This window comes from Sceloporus undulatus, chromosome 4, assembly GCF_019175285.1.
Source record: "Sceloporus undulatus isolate JIND9_A2432 ecotype Alabama chromosome 4, SceUnd_v1.1, whole genome shotgun sequence".
NCBI classification, from domain to species: domain Eukaryota; kingdom Metazoa; phylum Chordata; class Lepidosauria; order Squamata; family Phrynosomatidae; genus Sceloporus; species Sceloporus undulatus.
This window is the reverse complement of record NC_056525.1, coordinates 86,555,422-86,575,333: the sequence shown is the minus strand read 5'-3', so window position 1 is coordinate 86,575,333 and position 19,912 is coordinate 86,555,422. Positions and strand designations below refer to the sequence as shown.

The following is a 19,912-nucleotide window of genomic DNA, read 5'->3' as shown; positions in this document are numbered from 1 at the left end:
TGAAAATGCTTCAAAAATAGTCAAAACTATGTTTCTTGAATGTCAAAAAAAAATGATGAGAAAAATCATTAACTGATGGCAATCTTTGCAGTTCAGGACTTATTCTATGCAAAATTTGCACAAAATATTATTCTCGGCACATGTTGTGGTGTTTCCTCCTCAGAAAATGCTATAGATAGGACCTTTTTCATCCAAAAATTCATATGTGGTTCTTTTGTGCAGAAAACAGAATTCTTTGTGCATAAAATATTTCTGTTCAGAAGTATTTTTTTCAGTGCAGACAATAACTCTTTACTTACCAGAAAATGCTGTTTTGTTTGCAAAAAAAAAAAAAAAAAATACCACATGCAAATTTTGTACAGAGTAGGTCCTGAACTGTAAATAGTCTTCGAAAATTGCATAGTCATTGAAGACTTTGTTGCATTTGGAAGTTAAATGCTGTTAAAATTGCCCACTGCTTTCAGTTAAGATGGAAATCATCAAAGAATTGAATCCCCACAACAATGTCATCTAGTCTAACCCCCTGCCATACAAGAATACACAACTAAAGCACTCCCAAAAATGGTCATCCCTTTAGCTGATTTCCTCCCAGAAATTGCTGTAAAATTATCTTCACTTCTTGTTTTATGTATGCCTGTTGGGATCATGTGTACTTTGAGTCTTTGTGTCTGCCATGAAGGCTGCCTCTTTTCTTCCTTTAAAGGACAGATCAGGTCTCAGCGAACAGGCCAGATATCAGGAGTGTCCTTTTATCTGACTGATGCATGATGAGACAAACAGAAATCTAGGTGCATTTCCACCCAAGTGGAATCTTCATTGACCTAATCCTGGATATTTGGCTTCTATCATAAACCAAATATTTGCTTCGTTCAGCTAGCACACTAATATCATTTGGCACTGTTTTGCAATCCTAAAGATTTCCATATGTACTTTCCAAACAGATTGGCTAAGCAGTATTCATTTTATTGTTCTCTCTGAGAACAAAAAACACACCGTTGATAACATTTTTCTGACAAAGACCATTAGTGGCAGAGAAGATAGCAAGAGATAAGACAATAGAAGGAAGCCATTAAACCATTTCTTTCAGTCTCAGAGATGGGACTCCATTTTGCAAGCCAAGTCTCCCTCTTGTTCTCCCAAAGAAATACAGTTCAAGAATGAAAGGAAAATGTGATAAATAATACAGGCTTCAATTCAGGCACAATTAGAAAAAATAAAAATGCTGAAATTTGATTCTTCTTCCATCCCGCTCACTCATATCCTTTATATAATGTGCTGCAGGAGCTCTAGCCAATGGGTGAGTGTTCCACATATAGTCCTTGAGACTCAGGGTGTACCGTTGCCTAAAGGAAGAGGGTGTGATCCACAGGAAATGGACTATGTCGTTTTTATCATAACTATATGCATTTGTACATTTCCTTTGACTAGAAAAGTCATTGGTACCATTGGTACACAACCACAGAGACATGAGAACTGTTTCTCTACAATAGCTTGCCACATTGAATGGACATGTGTGTGCGCATGTGTGTCTGTGTGAATGATGCACCACATGGGCAGTGTAGCTCATGGCTTCTTTTCCCCTTGAGCTAACTGCATGGGAAAGAGCTGTCCAATGTGTTCTGTCCACATGGATGTGTCCTTCAGAAGCAACTGTCAGCCACACATAATTATGTCCAGGAAAGCAGCCATTATCCAGCTCTGTGGCTGCATGTAAAATGCACGGCTCTCATGGCTAGACTACAGAACAAAGTTCATATATATATAAATAAACTTTAAATGTCAGTTGAAGTTATGTTTAAGGGACCATTGCAAGAAACATTAAAGGCAGAGGAGGGGGAAATTACTTTGTTGAGCTACAGCTCAAACTTTCAAACCACCATGCCTGGTGGTTGTGCTGGCTGAAGATTTTAGATGTTGTAGTCCAATGAAATAAATTTCCCAACCTTGCCCTAAAGTAATGTTATTAAATATCCAAAATCTTTCTTGAAGGCCCATCCCAGAGTCTTCAGCTCACTTTCAAGAGAGGTAAAAGTCATCCATTCTGTTGTCCTTCTACCAGCAAGAAATGCAAGTCAGTCTGTTTCTGAAGTGCCTCTGACCAACTGACGCTAGGTCTTATCTTGCTCTTTGAATCTAATGTTTTAATTTATGTCTTTTAATGTTATTTTTCAGTTATGTATTTACTTTTAAACTGTATTTTATTTGTTGTTGCCTGTGCACCTTCTGGGAGGAAAGGCAGGGTAATAAATGTAAATAAATACATTAAAATTATACATTGTTCTGGCATATCTTGCATCATTGATGTTTGCCAACGATGCACTCAAGACTAAAAGATGTTCTTAGCATAACTTGTGTTATTTAAAATGTGGTTATTTGGTCCCCAGAATCCAGCACCTTCTGGGAAGCCTAGTATACTATACTCAATAACACAATATATTATGTTATGTACTCAGTATAGCATATGCAGTATACACATTAAAGTAATTTGAGTGGCAGTATTTTGTCCTTCTACTCATAACAGAGCCCTGCCCAGCATGAACTGAGGTGATAAAAAAGTACTTGCTCTCACAATCAGACAGAAGGTATGTGTATTTCCAGGGACAAGACAGCTCCAGAGATATTTGGTAAGCTGCAAACAGTAGGCAAGACCATTGTTTTCAAGGTTGCTTGTTCCCCACACAGCCTTCAGGATCCTTTTCTGCATTGCAATGGGACACTCTACATTCTTCTAGGAAAATGCAAAGTGATTTTGTCCTGCTTCACCAATAGCAGCAAACAACTGACCAACCATGAGCTAGATCTGTAATTCCTGTTCCTAGACACAACTGATTTAGCCACATCATAAAGGAAATAATCAACTATTTCTCCCTGGGATCTCTTGGAGATGAGAGCTAGTTTTTTATATCAGCTACTTAGCTAAATATGCTTAGTTAAGTATACTTAAGTAACTTCTCCTGGCCTAACTTCTATGAAACCTGACAGACACATCAGTCACCCATGCTCCAATCACTACGAGAATGGATCTCCTTCTCTCCATGCAGTTGATGCCCAGTTAAGTAGGTGAGGGGAGTTATGATTGTGGCAATAGTGCCACAATCATGACATAGTAGCAATCATGAATATGTAATAGTTACCTAAATTAACTCATCTGTAATTGTTCGAGATTCATGGCCACTGTGTGCTCACTATTGTGACATCATTGCCATGGTCGTAGTGTTCAAAGAAGTAGTTGTATGATTCTCTTGCAACATAAAAAGGAGGAAGGGAGTGGAGGAGGAAAAGAGAGTGTAGCAGCCCCTTTAAGACTAACATGTAGTGCCCATGGCACACCACATATATTGATACAAGAGTCCTTGCTACTGTAGCAAAAGGGATCTTCTCAGAGAAGGTTTTGAACCCAAAGAATCTGACTTTTGGTAAGCAGATTTTTTTGGTTTCATACATCAACACTAATACTAACTGACTGCTGCCAGGGTCTGAAAGACCTGTATCACCTTATGCAACCCTTTGAAAAATTAGGGCAAGGTCACGATTCCCATCCTTCTGGATCCTATTACATTTCATTTCAGTCTCACAACTGTGAAAATATGCTTCATAGTTGAACATTTATTATCACTCTGTTCTTCATCCAAAGAAGTGGGTTTATATCCACAAAAGCTCAGGTAAATATAAAAACCAGTTAGGCTTAAAGGTGTTGTTATATTTTTTTTTCTTTCTCTCTCCATTTCCCTTTTTATGTTGCAATGAGTGTAACTTCCTTCCCCAACTTACTTTTCCAAGCATTCACTGCATGAGAAGGAGGTCCACTCTGTCAGAGAATGGAGCAGTGGTGAATGATGTTTCCATCGGGTTTGCGGGGATCAGGCCAAGAGAGGTTACTTATTTAAATATATTTAACTTTAGGCTTGTCTACATTGGCAAAATAAATCAGTTTCAAACCATCTGAAGGCTACCTTTAGCTGCTTTGATTGTTTTTACTACCAAAAAGCAGGATACAAATAAATGTTATTATTATTTATTATTTACCTGTCCAGATGATGTGTGAGGTGAAAGTGGGTGGAAATTGACAGGAAGCTGTGCTCCAGGGCAAAAAACAGAGCAAAAAGAAGCTCTGATACACTGCATCAACAGTGAAAATGTACATCATTGTACCTGCATATAAACAACATGGCATGAGGAAATAGACTGAAGTCTACAAAAGCTCCTGCTGCCAACTTCTTTCTTTCAGTTAGTCTCAAAGGTCCTACAAGATCTCTCTACAACGTGGTATGAGTGCAGGAATGTGCAAAAGCCCAGGCTGTGTACAGAAGTGGTCTGGAGCATGCATCCTGGGACCAGTGAGATGCACCTGCCAGTGCCATTGCTTCTCATACTTTTTTTTCCCAGTTTAGCATACAGGCACACAAGTGGCTACCTACACCATAAATCCATCACACCATTAACCTGTCGCACACCCCATGATCCCAAAGTATGACAAACATGGCAGATTGCCAATAATGTAATGGCTGTAAGTAAAACATACACAAACCATACAGTCCAACAGGAGGTAAGGGGCATTTGTAGTGGGCCTCCAGGATTGCGCTATGTCAGTGTGTCACTGGGCACACTGATGCACTGTATGGGCAGTGTATCGCATGTGCAACTCTGTGGCCAGTCACACAGTGCATCCAATGGGATGGCAGCCTGGCAGGAAGAGGGAGGTAATTCCAGTCTCAGGTGGTGTGTCTGTGCAATGGTGCGCATGTTTGGGGGGAGTTGGGGGAAAACCCAAGAGGTGAGGCTTGATGCTTCATGGTATGGACTGCCCATGGGTGTCTACCTGGCTTGGAAGCTGGTCAAGCAGACAGTAGGGTTTCCAAACAATTTGGGAAGCCCTGCTTTTTCCTGTCTGTCTTCTCAGTTCCTAAATAGCTGATATAAAATTCTAGTCAAGGTTTCAGTTAGAGGAATTTGACTCTCATTCTGCAAGTACTAAAATTAAAGCTAGTGATCAACCAACATGGCAAAACCTGGGGAACAACTAATATGTCATACGCTGTGTTGGGGGGAGGAAGTCAGGATATAGCAAAGCAAACAGGGATAGCTCTCATACAGGATAAATTGTCAGAACTAAAAGGACTAAACAAATCAGTTTTCTTATTGGTCATGCTGATCATCATGCATTGCAATGTACAGAGGTCCCTTAGGGAATTGGTTTGCATTCAGTTCTCCTATTAAAAGAGAAAGAAAGGAAATACAGTCATCCCTTCTTATACACAGACTTGTTATACACGGATTCAAGCATACACGGTTTGAAAATGTTAAAAAAAATATAAATTTCAAATATCAAACCTTGATTTTTCATTTTTTTATAAGGGACACCATTTTGCTATGCATTATATATAATGAGACTTGAGCATACACGGATTTTGTTATACACAGAGGATCTTGGAACCAAACCCCAGTGTATAACAAGGGTCCACTGTATGTTTAAAGATGTACATTTATTTTAGTCTGAACTGTGATTTAGGATTGTGCCAATGGAAAAATCTGAATAGACAGACCTTACTACTGGTACCAGAAGAAACCAATAGAAAATAATCTGCATAGCTCTTCCTGCCTAGATGTGACTATGAGCTTGTCTACCCAATTAAAATACTCTTCATTCGAACTGAAGAGACTGCAATCCAGCTATATATTGAAGGAATTTAGGCTTTTTGCAGGAGGGGGCCAAAGAACTCAATAAACTCTGCTGAAAAAAGGATGTGCACTTTTTACCAGAGAATCCATTCCCATTCAGAAAATAAACTGTGTGCAGATTAAATTCATCTGTTTATTCATTCAAATCAATTTATAACCCGCTTTTCTCCTGCCAGGGGACTGAAAATGGCTTACAATAATTTACAATAGAAATTGGCTAAAATGTTATATAACAAAAGTTAGGAGGAAAACCCATGAAACAGAACTGTTATTAAAACAGACCTTATGACACTTGCAAAATCCCATGGAGAAAAGGGATCTAAAGTAAATTTAAACTAGGGGAAAACCCACAAAGGTGGGAAGATTTTCACACAATGTTCCTGCAAATGTGAAATAATGTGAAAATAACGTGAACATAAAAGGGACAGAAACTGCAGGTTTTTACTTTCAGAATTTCCCAGAAGTAAAATGCTGCCATTTTTGTTGCTTTTACATTAACTGCCCTCAAGTCGATCTCAACTCATAGCAATCCTGCTGATGAGACATCTCCAAGATCCTCTGTCCTCCACTGCTCTGCCCAACTCCTGCAAACTCATACTCATGATCTCTTGAACAGAGTCCATCCATTCTGCACGTGTCTTTCCTCTCTTTCTACTTCCCTCTACCTTTCCTAGCGTTACTTTTTTTGCCAATGATTCATGCCTTCTCATGATGTGTCCAAAGTACAATAACCTGAGTTTTGTCATCTTGGCTTCTAGGGTGATTTCTGGTTTGATCTGCTCCAGGACCCATTTATTTGTCCATTTGGCTGTCCACGGATTCCTTAGCACTCTTCTCCAGCACCACATTTCGAATGAGTTGAATTTCCTCCTATCCTCTTCTTTAAGTGTCCACTCTCAGATCCATACATGGCAATAAGGAATACAATGGCTTGTAAGATTCTAACTTTTGTGCACAGTTGTATATCCTTGCATTTTAGGATCTTCTCTAATTCTTTCATAGATGTCCTTCCCATTCTTAATCTTCTTCTGATTTCCTGCCTGCAGTCTCTACTTCTATCAATGTTTGATCTCAGGTATGAGAATTCTTTTACTATTTCCATTTCTTCATTGTCTAATTCAAATTTGTGTAGGTTCTCTGTTACACAGTTTTTTTTTCTTTTCATCTGTCCAGTTGTAAATTTTGATCTGCAGGCTCTCATCATGACAGTTGCTACAACCACACCCTGAAGGCATGCCCTGACAAACTGGGGTGTTCATGCATATCAAAAGGTGTATTGCAGATCCATATCAGCAAACCAGTTCTAGCAGTTTTCTTCTCTCCCTCTCAGGATCAGGCCTTTTGTAAAGCTAATGGAACCACATTATACCAAAATACTTTGCGTAATAACAAGATAGTTCACAACAATATACTGTAAATGGGGAAATTCATCACTCAGCTGGTGTAGGGACCTCAGCAAGGCTGAGTAGAAATAAGAAGGCCTGGGGGAAGGGGGAAAGAAATAGATGACATTATCCCTGCTAGTCAAAATGTCCTGGCATGTAGACTATGGGTTGTTCCAGACTGGGCTAAAGATACATATGTTCTGATGAATCATGTGGCTAGACTTGCTGGGGCAACTTTTTTCTTCTTTTCTATGAAATCACTTTGCTTTATATTAATAATGTCATTGCTCTAATGTGGTATAACTCTTAAGAATTTTATTCTTAAAAGGAGAAGGAGGCTTTTTTTGCTCTGTTATATCTTGGAATTAAAAAAAAACTCATTCAAGGTTGGGAATACAATGTTGACACTGGTGCCAGGAATTGTCAGGAAATGGTCTGTAAGAATAGAAATTCGGATCTTAAAAAAAAAAAACCTCTGAGAACTATAGGAGTAATTAGTGCAACCTCACAGCATATTTGCTTGTGTCTGGAGAAGATTTTTGTAAGCCCTGGCTCCAATACATAAAGGCTCTTCTGGTTCCAGAAAGATCGGCATGCCATGTACTCACCATCTGGATTTGCCTGACAGAAATCAAAGGAACAGGAATAGTGACCACAGCAAGGTGGAAACTGACCTCTTCAGTGAAGGGAGGTTGGTATGAGTATAACTTGTCCAAGACCCCCCATAATATGGAGCTGACGGCCCTTGTGTTTTATGTTTTAAAAAATCCCATTTTCTAATAAAAGCCATCTGTACCAAATTTCCATTTTTTTCTCCGTCACAGAAGTACTATAACAATTTCAATCCCACCCCAGCGACTGAGGCCCTATCCCAGGAACTGATAGAGCTGTTTTTACTGCCTCCTTCCCCTGGGAAAAGCCCATGTATCAGCTATAGGTCAATCAATCTGGAAATATTTATACAGCAAAGTGAAATAAGGGGAACTTCATGAAGGGTGGCTGGGGGCAGGGGGAAAACCTTTGAAAGATACCAAATGATATGTTTCTATTTTGTTGGAACATTAACACAAATCTGGCCGCTAGGAAAAGGAATCCCGTGAAGAGGATCAGAAACAGCAATGAGAAGAGAGAGAACAGAGTCAGCATTTGAGAGGTTAACAGAGCACTTTCTAAAGAGGAAACAGATTTGTTCTCCTAGAACTAGTCCCACCACTGGAAAATATTAAAACAATAAAAATAAGAAGCAGCGGAGTATGTTTTTGTAAAGAAGCAAATTTCCTGCCTGCTGTGGGCTCTGATAAATTTCAGTCAGGGATGACAAGAGAAGAGGGGCAGGGGCAGAGAAAGAGGGAGAGAGAGAGAAATGAGATTTCCTGGAAAACCAGACAGGGCAGAATTAATTGAGGACATCTTCATCAACAAAACAGCTGGTACAGCCTAATCATCAGCAGAAAGGCTGAAAAGAAAAGGGGCTGTAAACCAAACAGGAAACAGAAGAAGTCTGAATCAAACTTTCAGCCTCCAAATGTGCAAAAGCAACAAAAAGCAAAAAGTAAAACAACAGAACCAAACCTTCCTGGATTGCAGGCAAAACACTAAAGGAAGTGCCAGTGGCCTGAGCAATAAAACAGCCTCACAGTGCTACCACTTCATATGCCAGCTGCTGGCACTGATTCAGCAGTGGGTGGTTGCCTTCACAGGGCTGCTGCCGGATGGCCTTTTACAATTCAGCATGAATCAGAAGGGCAAACGGATTCCTTCAATCTCCCATCCAAGCTGCGTAAGTCACCAGGTTATAGAGACATTTTAAAATAGTTTGTAGCTGGAGAGTAGTAGCAGTAGCAGTTTCCTTCCAAAAGATTTCAAACAGGAGTTAGATCAATTGGACAGTGTTAACCAGAGCTGGAACTGAAGCTAATGGTCCTGTACACACTTTCCTGAAAGTAAGCCCCTTGGTACTATTGTGGGGTTTACTTCTGAGAATATGTATTGGGGTGGATCCAGAGTTATCCCTACTTAACCATTTATTGTTGTGTGCCTTCAAGTTGTTTCCGACATATAGCAACTCTAGCATGGTTTACTGTTTCTGATCCTATCATTGTTTGGTGGGTTTTTTTTTTTTTTTTTTTTGCCATTGCCTTTCTCTAAGGCTGAGAGAATGTGACTTCCTCAAGGTCACCGAGTGGGTTTCCATGACTGAGTGTAGATTTGAAACCTGGTCTTCTGGAGTTCTAGTCTAACACTCATACCACTATCCCACACTGGCTGTACTTAACCATTTGTTGTTGCTTGTGTGCCTTCAAGTCATTTCTGATTTATGGTGACCCTCAGGTGAACGTATCCCAGGGTTTTCTGGGATTGAGAGTGTGTGACTTGCCCAAGGTCACCCAGAGGGTTTTCATGGTCAAGTGGAGAATCAAACTCTGGTCTCCAGAGTCATAGTCCAATATTCAAACCACTACACCAGGCTGGTTTAAGTATAATTTAAGTTTAACTTAACCACAGACCAGCTGAAATCAATGACTAATTTAAATCTCATTGATTTAAAATGGATTTGCTCTTAATAGAACTATGGCCAGATCAGAGATGGAAATCACAAAGCCCTCCAGAAGTTGATGTACTGCAGCTTTCAGAACCCATGACCATTGGCTATTCTGGCTAGACCTATTGGGAGTAGTAATCCAGCAACATTTGGAAGGTTGCCTGATTCCCAGTCCTGGTCTAGATACAACTCATCAGGTTTCTGTGGTTCCACAGACTCTGCCCTGTCAAAAGGGCCAGGAAGCTATGCAGCTGTTAGTGTATCTGTAGTAACAGCTAATCTTACTGGCCATTAATTAAAGCTTGGGAAAGTTATGTTTTGGATCATAAATTCTAGAATCCCCAGTTGGGGATTAATAGTCAAGAACAGTACATAACAGAGAGAGAGAGAGATCAAACAATTTTGCATTGCAAGATGGGCAGAAGTTCAGAACATGAATATTCTTTTATACCACAAGAATTTTGATTTACAGAAAGCCATTGCATGTACTTTCAGTAAATCAAAATTCTTGTGGTATAAAAGAATCTTCATGTTCTGAACATCAGTAAGCCAGTTCTCGGTATCATTTGAGATAATTGCACATCTGTCCCTAGAATCAAATTACAAAGCAAAAGAGATATAAAACCTATAAATGTTACATACACAAACATATATGTGCATGTGTGTCCATAGACACACTCATGCATTTGCCTGTCTGCCTACCTTTCAGCATCCCTGCCATGAATCATTTGAATTGGTTGGAGTGTCTTCATTTATTTCCTGATTGATTGGAGATGATGCTGTTTGACTGAATGGTGCATCTTTCCCTGCGCAGGTGCAACAAGTTGTCCAAACCTGGCTTATACATGCAGCCATATTCCAGGTGGAGGCAGTGGCCATCCAGTCAAGGAGATCACTCAAGATTCAGGTTTGCAGAAATTTGCCTCAAAATTTCTACAGTTCCAAGTTGACCCAAATTCTAGGCAAGGAAGAATGCTCTATAGGTTACTCACAGGATGATGGCTGTGTATTTTTGTATGTATATATTTCATATCTCCCTTTTCTCCCAACAAGGACCCAAGTTGGCTCGCAAGGTAGATTAAAATACAATACAAAAATAACTGTTACAATGAAGGTGTTTCTTTTTAACTAAATAAGATCTCCTGTTTAAAACAATGCTAACTGAAAACCATTTAAAAGCATTTAAAGCAAAACAGTAAGAATAAAAGTACATCATCCTTCATTAAAAGTGATGCAACAAGAAGTTAGTAGTTAAAGTAGTTAAAAACCTTCCTGTTTCAACAGGCATTCCCTGATTAAATATCCTGTGGGCCTCCCTCCTCTTCCGTGGCCAAGAGGTTGGGCTATGGGGCTTTTTTCCTGTTATTTTTTGATGTATTGATGTATTTGTATGGTTTTAATTTTTTTTGTATTATAATATGGATTGTATGTGTTTTTAACTGTTCTGTAAGCCGCCCTGATCGTTGGAAGGGCGGGGTATAAATAAAAATTTTATTATTATTTATTATTAAAGTTCTTTTTTAAAAAAAATCATCTTCAAATTACAAGTCAATACAGGTAAATAAAATAAAATAAAATTATTAGCAGAAGGTCATCAGAGAAGGGGCCAGCCTAGCTTACTGTGGGAAAGAGTTTTATATTCTGGAGCTAAACACCAAGAAAGTACTCTTGCTAGTCTAGATGCACATGTGCTGGTGGTGCACAGCTCTAAACCACGGCTCTGCCTTTGCCCTTTTTATATAAGCTCTTGTGACCTCTCCTAAGGGCCAGGGCTTAGCCAATGAACAAGCCTCTGTTGTTATATAGGTGCTTGGTTCAAACTTAGTCAAAGCAGCCTCTTAGGGTGCATCTATGCTATAGAAATAATGCAGTTTGACACCACTTTAACTGCCATGATGCCATCCTATGGATCTGTAATTTTGTAAGGCACCATTGCTCTTTGGCTGAGAAGTCTAAAGACTTTGGCGGGTTACACACCGCCATTTAGTACGTGCTCCGCGCGTCCTAGGGTTAGGAAGGGGCGTGCTAGGGTTAGGAAGGTTCTCACCTTCCTAACCGCCTCTCTCTCTAGGACGTGTACTAAATGGCAGTGCCCATCCACATGGGCGCCATATTTACGTCTTGGACACACAGCGTCCAGATGTGGCACGGCGGAAGTGATGCCGCGAGTGCACACCTCGCGGCGCCACTTCCAGGGGCCAAAAAGGAGCGCCATTTCGGCGCACCTTTTTAGCTGTGCCGGGAAGACCGCTTTTGGGTGGTCTGTAACTCCCCTTTGTAAAACTACAGATCCCAGGATTCCATAGGATGGAGCTACAACACTTAAAAGTGGGACCAAGCTATGTTATTTCTACAGTGCAGATGAACTCTTAGTTCTTGAACTTTTTGCCTTGCTACTTAGAGCTATTACATGCAGCTGTGTAATTTTCAGTTGACTCCAACAGCCTACATTGTGCAAGGGAAAACCTCCAAGTATTAAATTTATAGTCATAGTTCTCTTGGTCTGGGTAGTCCTGAATCCATTTACCTAGACAAGGGTGATTTCATAAAATGTTCAACTAGGTCTGACTACAGGATCTTCTAAACAAGAGCTAAAATAAATAGCAGTAGTACTGCTGTAATTTACAAAAATGAAGAGATAAAAACATTTATAGATAAAAATGTATTTATTATAAATTAAAATATAATTAAACAATCTATAGAATTAAGAATAATTTTAAAACATCTCTGTTAGAAAAGCAAGAAATAAACAGTACAGAACATGATTAAAAGCTGTTTTCTTAAAACTGGTCTGTTCCCATTTCCATTAGAAAGGCAAGAAAATAAAAACAGTACATTATACAATTAAAAGCTTTTTCTTTATAAACAGTCAGGGCCCAAAAGTTTGCTGGAGTAATGGTCTTCATCTCCTTACTGAAGGACAATGAAGAGGAATACAGTGGACTCTTTAGTCTATCTGATTTAGATAGAATATAAAGCCATAAAATAAAATGATTTCTTAGAATTTCAAGTGCATGAAAAAAATGTAAACACTGTGAAGGAGACAGATCTGACAGATACTGGCTGAAATGGTGGCTGGTACATCTCAGCAATGTGTGGTTGTGAGGACAATTTCATAACTGACATTGTCTAATTGTGCCTACTGTGATGTGCATGGTAGTTTAGTGATAATATGCGATGATATTATGGATTTAATGAGTCCACACTGTCCCCACTAAACATAGAAACTGGTGCAATTTGTGGTTGGAAATCCATATATTTTGGGGCTCGCAGTGTATTCCATGAAAGAGAAGTGCTGTCAAAATGTACACTTATGAAAAATGTGCAGAAAACATCCCATGCATTTCAATAATGCAAGCAAACAGACTAATCAGTGGAGATATGAATTTGTGAGTGCATTTACCTTTTAGAAATGTGCACAAAATACATGCAATGCACCCCAAAAAATCCATGTAGACCCAGCATGGAATGGGCTAAGAGATGGGGGAAAATGACCTCCAGACAGATCTAATCATTTTAAATCCATGGGATCCATTCACACTATTATTATTATTATTATTATTATTATATCCTACTTTTCTCCCAATATAAGAACTCAAGGCGGTGAATTATAGTGTTATTATTCCACTTTAACTACCATGGTTAGGTCCTGTGGAATTCTGGGATTGGCAGTGTACAGAGGAACATTCAGAATTCTCAGCCAGAACCCTCCATTGCCTCACCAAACTACAAAGCCCACAATTCTGCAGGATGGAACTTTGGCAGTTGATGTGGAATAATAGTGGTATAATTGTGTAGTGTGAATGACCCCCTGGTTTGATCAATTCATTCCTGATAAACTCATTCAATGAATTATGATGGGATCATTGTGAAAGAGAAGAGCATTAGACAGTACAATATAGTGTGTAAGGTTATTCAGTTTCCAACTGTAGCAAAACTGAATCACTTTGTTGTATTTGATCCAACAGGTGTCTAGTCTGCACATACTGTCTTTGGTTTCGGCGGCATGAGGTTGAACCACATCCTTTTGAGGCTTCAAACATCTAGTCCCTCTTCAAAACAATGCGATAAAAGTTGATCATGCACACAGATTAGTCACATGTTAATAGAAGATCCGCTTACAAAGAAAGCTCAAGTTTTGTCATTTCTATGACAAAGAAAAGAAAAGGTTTTGCTTCTATATTTCATTGTGTTCTAGTAGTGGTAGCCCAGCAAGTACTTTCCCATGAGATGTGAGACTGGATAACCCATTGGATAAACAATAGAGACCCTTTTTTATCAGTGGTTTTGACAGAATACAACTCATAGCTTAGAAAAAAGAACAGAGTGCATCATCACAGCTTCCTAGTACAGCTCTGTCTTTTTTAGAAACTAAAAAGCAAATTTTGGTCAGGATCCATAGGATGTTTCAAAATTCCAGACACAGTCTCAGTGAAACCACGGAGTTGCATAGAACGCTGCACATGCTTGTTCCTTCCAAAGTCCCCCTCCCCAATGTTGTTGCATAGATGGACCACCACTTCAAACCTCATTGCTGACTGGCTTAGCAATTTGTTCCTCATATCATATGGCAAGTTTCTGAAGCTTCAGATGTATAGTGGCATTTGCTTCTTGTCTTAAAAGGCAGTGTTGGGGCGGAGGGGGGAGAGAAGAGACAAGAGCTGAACATGAGGTTCCAATAGTCTGATAAACAGAAACATCTGTTGGAATCATGAACAGTTGATTAGTGGAGTTCATTTCCAGGGTACAGCTTTCAGTGGAACTCTCTTGTTTCTGAACGTTGCATGTGTCAGCAATTCCCAAAGGATAGGTCAAGGCTCATGGGAGCCTTGTGGTTGAATCGCCAGGTTGTCGGTGGTGCAGGGTCAGGGGAAAGGCTGCAGCAAGGTAACTGTATCTCTGTGTTGTGCGCTGTGGGACTTACGCTCTGGCTTTCTTAGAACAGGACTTCATTTCTCAGCTGCCAGTTGGTGGGAGGTGTGGCTGTGATAGTTTTTGAACCTCGACACAAGCTTCTTGAATTGTGTCCATTCCTTTACTCTGAATAAGCAGAAGAGTCCCATTCCTGTCCTATGAAGTCACTGCTTTGTAAAATTAGCTCTTCCTAACTAGACTGTGGTTGGTTTGCCTCACCTATTTGTGTCTTTCAGGGGCTGCCTTTCCTCCTGCCTTGCTTGGACAGATGTCCTCCCAGAATGTAGGTTTTGGGCAATTCTTTGCTATGAACAGAACTTAAAAATCCTTTTTTGAGCTACAGCTCCAAGAAACTTCCAGCAGGCATCATCTGCTGGACCATGAATGAGGGATTCTGGGTATTTGGCCAAAATGGGAATTCTGGGATTTGTGGTCCCAAAAAGTACCTTTTCCAAACTTCTTTGCTCACAGCAGAGCTGTGGTCTACCTCATTACTCAATAGCTTTGTATTTGAGTAAGGATTTCTATAACGTAGATGTAACCTTGGAGTAACTTTGCAGTTGCCTCCCTGTGATGCCTATTGTGGCTGAATGAAACAGAATTAAAATGATTCATAATCATTAAAATGACCGTTCACAATACATTCATCCCTAGATGTCTCCTCCTACCAGTTTAGGTAGGGATTAAGAGCCCCTTCACACTTCACAACAACAGCTCTAAAATCCCACTTTAACTGCCATGGCTGCAACCTAAAATTCTGGGATTTGCAGTTTAGTGGGAAACTAAAGGAGTTCTCTGGCAGGGAATTCTAAATGTCTACTATTTTGTCAATAAAGTATCCATAGAAAATCCCAAACAAAACAAACAAGTAATAAAACAGATCAGATCACTCAATATATCATCATTTCAGCACAAACATAAAGAACAAAGTAGCTAAATATTTTTAAACAGTGAAGTACAACAGATCAGGCACATCTTTGTACCAGAAGAGCAGGAAGAAGACAAGAGCCTCTCAAGAGACAGTGGTTGTAAATGTAAATTAGCACATGAGAGTATTATTTTGTCCTCTTTTGGACAACACCAAAAGTGGTACCTGAATTAAGGCTCATACTGTATTTGGTGCTTTATTTCTTCACTGTTGTATATTTTCTAAGTTGGAACATCCTTACATTGCAGGGACTACAACATATACAATAGTTTTTTTCCCCATTGGGAGCTTTATAGTGATGTTAATTTCTCAGTGAAATGAAGCAACTTCTAGATTGTAAATAAAAAGGATGGAATATGACCCAATTAGGCGTAAGAGTTTAAGAGGCAGAAGCAACATGGAGTTAAATGGCTCCTAACTTCAGTAGCAGGCAGGTTAGTAATCTGGTAACATTTCCTTTGGCATTCCAAAAAGAAAAAGAAAGAATTATAAAACTATGGCCCGGTACAAATCGCTGGTTTGTGGTGGCCTGGGGCCAATTCTAGGGTTCCAGAGCACACAGCATCTGCACTTTGCAAAACCCTAGAATGTATGGACGCCAGCAACTTTACGCAGTGCCGTCCATATGGGGCACGCATGCAAGACACAAGCGCGGTGCCACGTCCACACCTCCATGCACCACACTTGCATCCTGGATGTGTCACAGTGCACCAATGGCGCACTGATGATGGCATCCCCGCACACCAAAAAGAAGCCGGTTTTTCCGGGTTCTTTTTGGTCCGGACAGATACCGTGCGGTTTGAGTGCTGCGGCATCCCTACTGAGGAAAACTGGGCACCTCCAGCCCACACCTCTGAGGCGGTCTGGAGAGCCTCTGTAAAACCTTACTATCACAGTGTTACTGAGGAGCTCCACGAGTGACAGCTTGTATATGTCTGTTTTGTAATCTGTACTTTAGAGCATTATCCTAGCACCTTAGCTCATATGTTGTTTGTTCTGAATAAGCGTGATGAGCAAAAAACCTATGGCAGGTACGGACAAAAGAAGCTTGATAATGATAGCATGCAGGGCTACCTACCTTTACTATAACGGAAGTTTATTGCCTTTATGTCCTCTGCTCTGTATGAGTTAAGGTGAGTTGTTCATATCTATATGCCAAGTATGGGAACACTGGATAAATCCATACACCTTCCAATTTGCACTTTAATACAGCAAAAACCTATTTTAAAACTGTCTACATGGGCTGCCATCAGTACATCTTGTGGCAGTGAATTCCACAATTTAATTATGCTTAACTATGTGAAGAACTTGCTTTTATTTCATTCAGATCTATCACACAAGAAGACATTGCCTAGCATCTATTTGTAGATTGCAGAAGCAACATTTAAGTTGTGGCCGGTGTTTGCATTTGCTTTTAAGAGCAGAGCACAATAGTGTGGCAATATGCAAGAAAGTAAGTAGCATGTTTGATACATGAAGCTAAACATAGAAGTTTTAGTGGACTGCATTGTACACAAGAAGCAGAGTTAATATTCAGAAGCAAGATTAAATCAGCTGCTTGAAGAAATATTGCTTCTGAGTTCATTATCTCTCCATGGAGAGTTAAAAAAAAAAACTTAGCTAAGAATGTGGCATACTATGACCTACACTTGCCTCTTGTTTTCATCTCCACCCTGTTTGTTGTTGTTCAAGATGTTTCTAATTTATAGCAACCCTAAGGCAAACCTATCATGAGCTTTTCTTGACAAAAAAAGGTTGCCTTTGCCTTTCTCTGAGACTGAAACGGTTTGAGTTGACCAAGGTCACCCAATGGGTTTCATTCCATGGCCAAGCAGGGATTTAACTCCTAGTCTCCAAAGACATGGTCCAGCACTCAAATTGCTGCACCACATTGACTCCACCTTTTGCTGTTATATTTTCCCCCAACAAATTACATTCAGAAGAAATTGTCCACATAGACACACACAGTTCTTCCCCTGAAGACAAGGCTCAGCAAATGCCACATTTTCATTTGCAGTAGATATGATGCTTGCTTGCTTACTGACAGATTGATTAGACCAAGATTGTCTTGCAAATTATCCTCCCCCTTTTCCCAATCAAGCAAATGTACTAAGAGTAATATCTATGCAGAAATATTCAGTTCCTTACTAATTACTTAATTGAAATAATTCATAATTATATGTAACAAATAATTCAGGGAGTTTTGATTTGGATGTCTTCTGAACCTTTGATTTGGATCACTGAATAAAGATAAAGTTTTGGTGTCAGAAAGGAAAGAGAATGTATATATGCTCTTAGGGTGTATCCACACTGCAAAATTAAAGAAGTTTGACACCACTTTAATTGCCATGACGCTATACTACAGAATCTTCAGTAACTTTCTTTTGCACTGGTTTTGTTGATAGAAGGAAAAAACTCTTGGAATTCACTGCAAGCACTCATTTATGCAACTTGTTTTACGTCAGGATAAACACTTTTTTGTCATATTTACTTAATTCAAATAAATAGGTCTTGCCTACATATGAACCACAGCTGGCCCCAGAGGGTAGGCAAGTAATTCAGTGTCAACAGTAGAGTTTCCCAGTCTGGTTCTTGAAATGCTTTGCAAGCAAATTCCCATTTATTTCAATAGTAAGTTTTTTAAGTTCAGACTTGGTTACTTTTTATAGCTCTAAAACATCTCAGTGTACAAGACACTATGGCCTGGATACAAACAACCAAAGTGAATCAAGGAGTTCAGGAAGCAAAAGCTGGGGGAGCACAGCAGCCCCTTTCCCCTGTTAGAAGATAGGTTATGTGTATCTCACAACCTGACCTGTATCAGTAAACTAGCCTCTTGGCCTTGGTTTCAGTAGAAGATTCTAGACTAAGCTGTAATAAACCATAGGTAAACAAAAAGAGAACTCAAACACCTATATGAAAAATGGCCTCTTCCTGAACACTTTCCCCTTTTACCCATAGTTTCTACTTTTTGCCACTATTTTAAATGGAATAAGAAGGCCCTACCTCACGTCACCATTTCTAAGACAACCACCAAAAAATCAAAATAAAATATAGTTTGGGAAATGGATGTTGTCCATGAATGTCTGTTAGTTCTTATTTAATGCAGGCATTCAACATATAATCATACCAAAGTGGTTTTTATGGAGTATGAGTGTTTTAGCTATATCTTTTAACTTTTGTATATTTTTATGTAATTTTATAGTATTTTAGATGATTTTGTTTTTAAATTTTATTTTATTTTATTTTATTTATTTTATACTTGGGTCCGTTCTAGAAGAAAGGCGGCATACACATGAAATAAATAAATAAATAAAATTTAGGAGTGAATCTTATTGCGGTCATTGGGGGCTCATCTACACAGGCCAGATTTCTTCAGCTGCTCCTGGAATATTCTGGTCCCGGAACAGTCCCATTTGCATTCCATTACCTTTGCACTCCATAGCAATGCCAGGCAGCTGTCTACACATGCATCCTGCTGTACCACCAATGGCTGGTGTAAGGTGCTCCCTCTGAGGTCAGAAATGAGGCACCCAGTATACCGCTGGGCACCTCATTGAGACCTCAGGAAGAGCAACTCACACCAGCAGTGTTGATGCCAGGTGACACAGCAGGACATGTATGTAAACAGTATGGTGTCACTATGGAGTGCTCCAGATGCTCCTGCAAAATCCAGAGCAAAAAGTGAGGATTTTTAAACCAATTTAAGCATTTATGCATTCGGTGTGGAACTGGCCTTCCCTGAGGATTTTTAACAACTAGTCTGGGCCAAAAAATGTAGAGTGTAAGCTGTTTCCTGGACTAAACAACTCTAATCCAAGTAGTCTTGATTGCCTTTCATTTTTTTGTTTCAGCTTTTGTTGTATTATATCCAGATAGTAGCATTGTATAGTATCTTGGATAGAAAGAGCAGTAAGATAAATGTTTAGTAGTCCTCAAGCCAACCACACCAACACATTTTCTTTAACACTGACATTTTTGACATTCCTCTTGATGCTGTAAGGTACACCACCAACACAATATTCATTTGATTCTTCTCATTCCAACAACAGGAAGTTACAGGCAGCCCTTGGAAGAAATCCAGTCTGTGGGTGACTGATGCTGCCAAGTTTGCCAGATTCCTCTGCAGCCCTTTTCCAGTGGACTACTTGGGAGTGACAAAGAATCCATCATTTCCTAAACAAGCAGATTTCCCCAGCTTCCTCTTATTTGCTTAGAACAGTTTTTGAACAACCATTTGGAAATTTAGCTTTAGGCAAATATAGAAAAAGAAATGGAGTGTCAGGGTGTGGGAAGAGAGAGGAATAGGGCTGGTGTGAGACATTTTGTTGTGTGAGGCAAAGAATAAGATGGTGGCACCCTCTCCATTCTGTACACAGAATGAGACTAGATATGTATCTGAATTTTGTTTCCACACTGCTGAAAGGTCAGCATCCTTCACTAAACCTGAGAGAACCAGGTTAG

The 19,912-nt window shown here is 39.6% G+C and overlaps 1 long non-coding RNA gene across 1 annotated transcript; it reads left to right on the top strand.

Annotated features, from left to right (window-relative positions):
* Positions 1 to 8,691: 8,691 nt before the first annotated feature.
* On the top strand, positions 8,692 to 14,189 carry LOC121927728. Its single transcript, XR_006103317.1, has 3 exons — positions 8,692 to 8,844; positions 10,421 to 10,513; positions 13,575 to 14,189. It is a non-coding gene; the product is annotated as an uncharacterized LOC121927728 (long non-coding RNA).
* Positions 14,190 to 19,912: the final 5,723 nt, after the last annotated feature.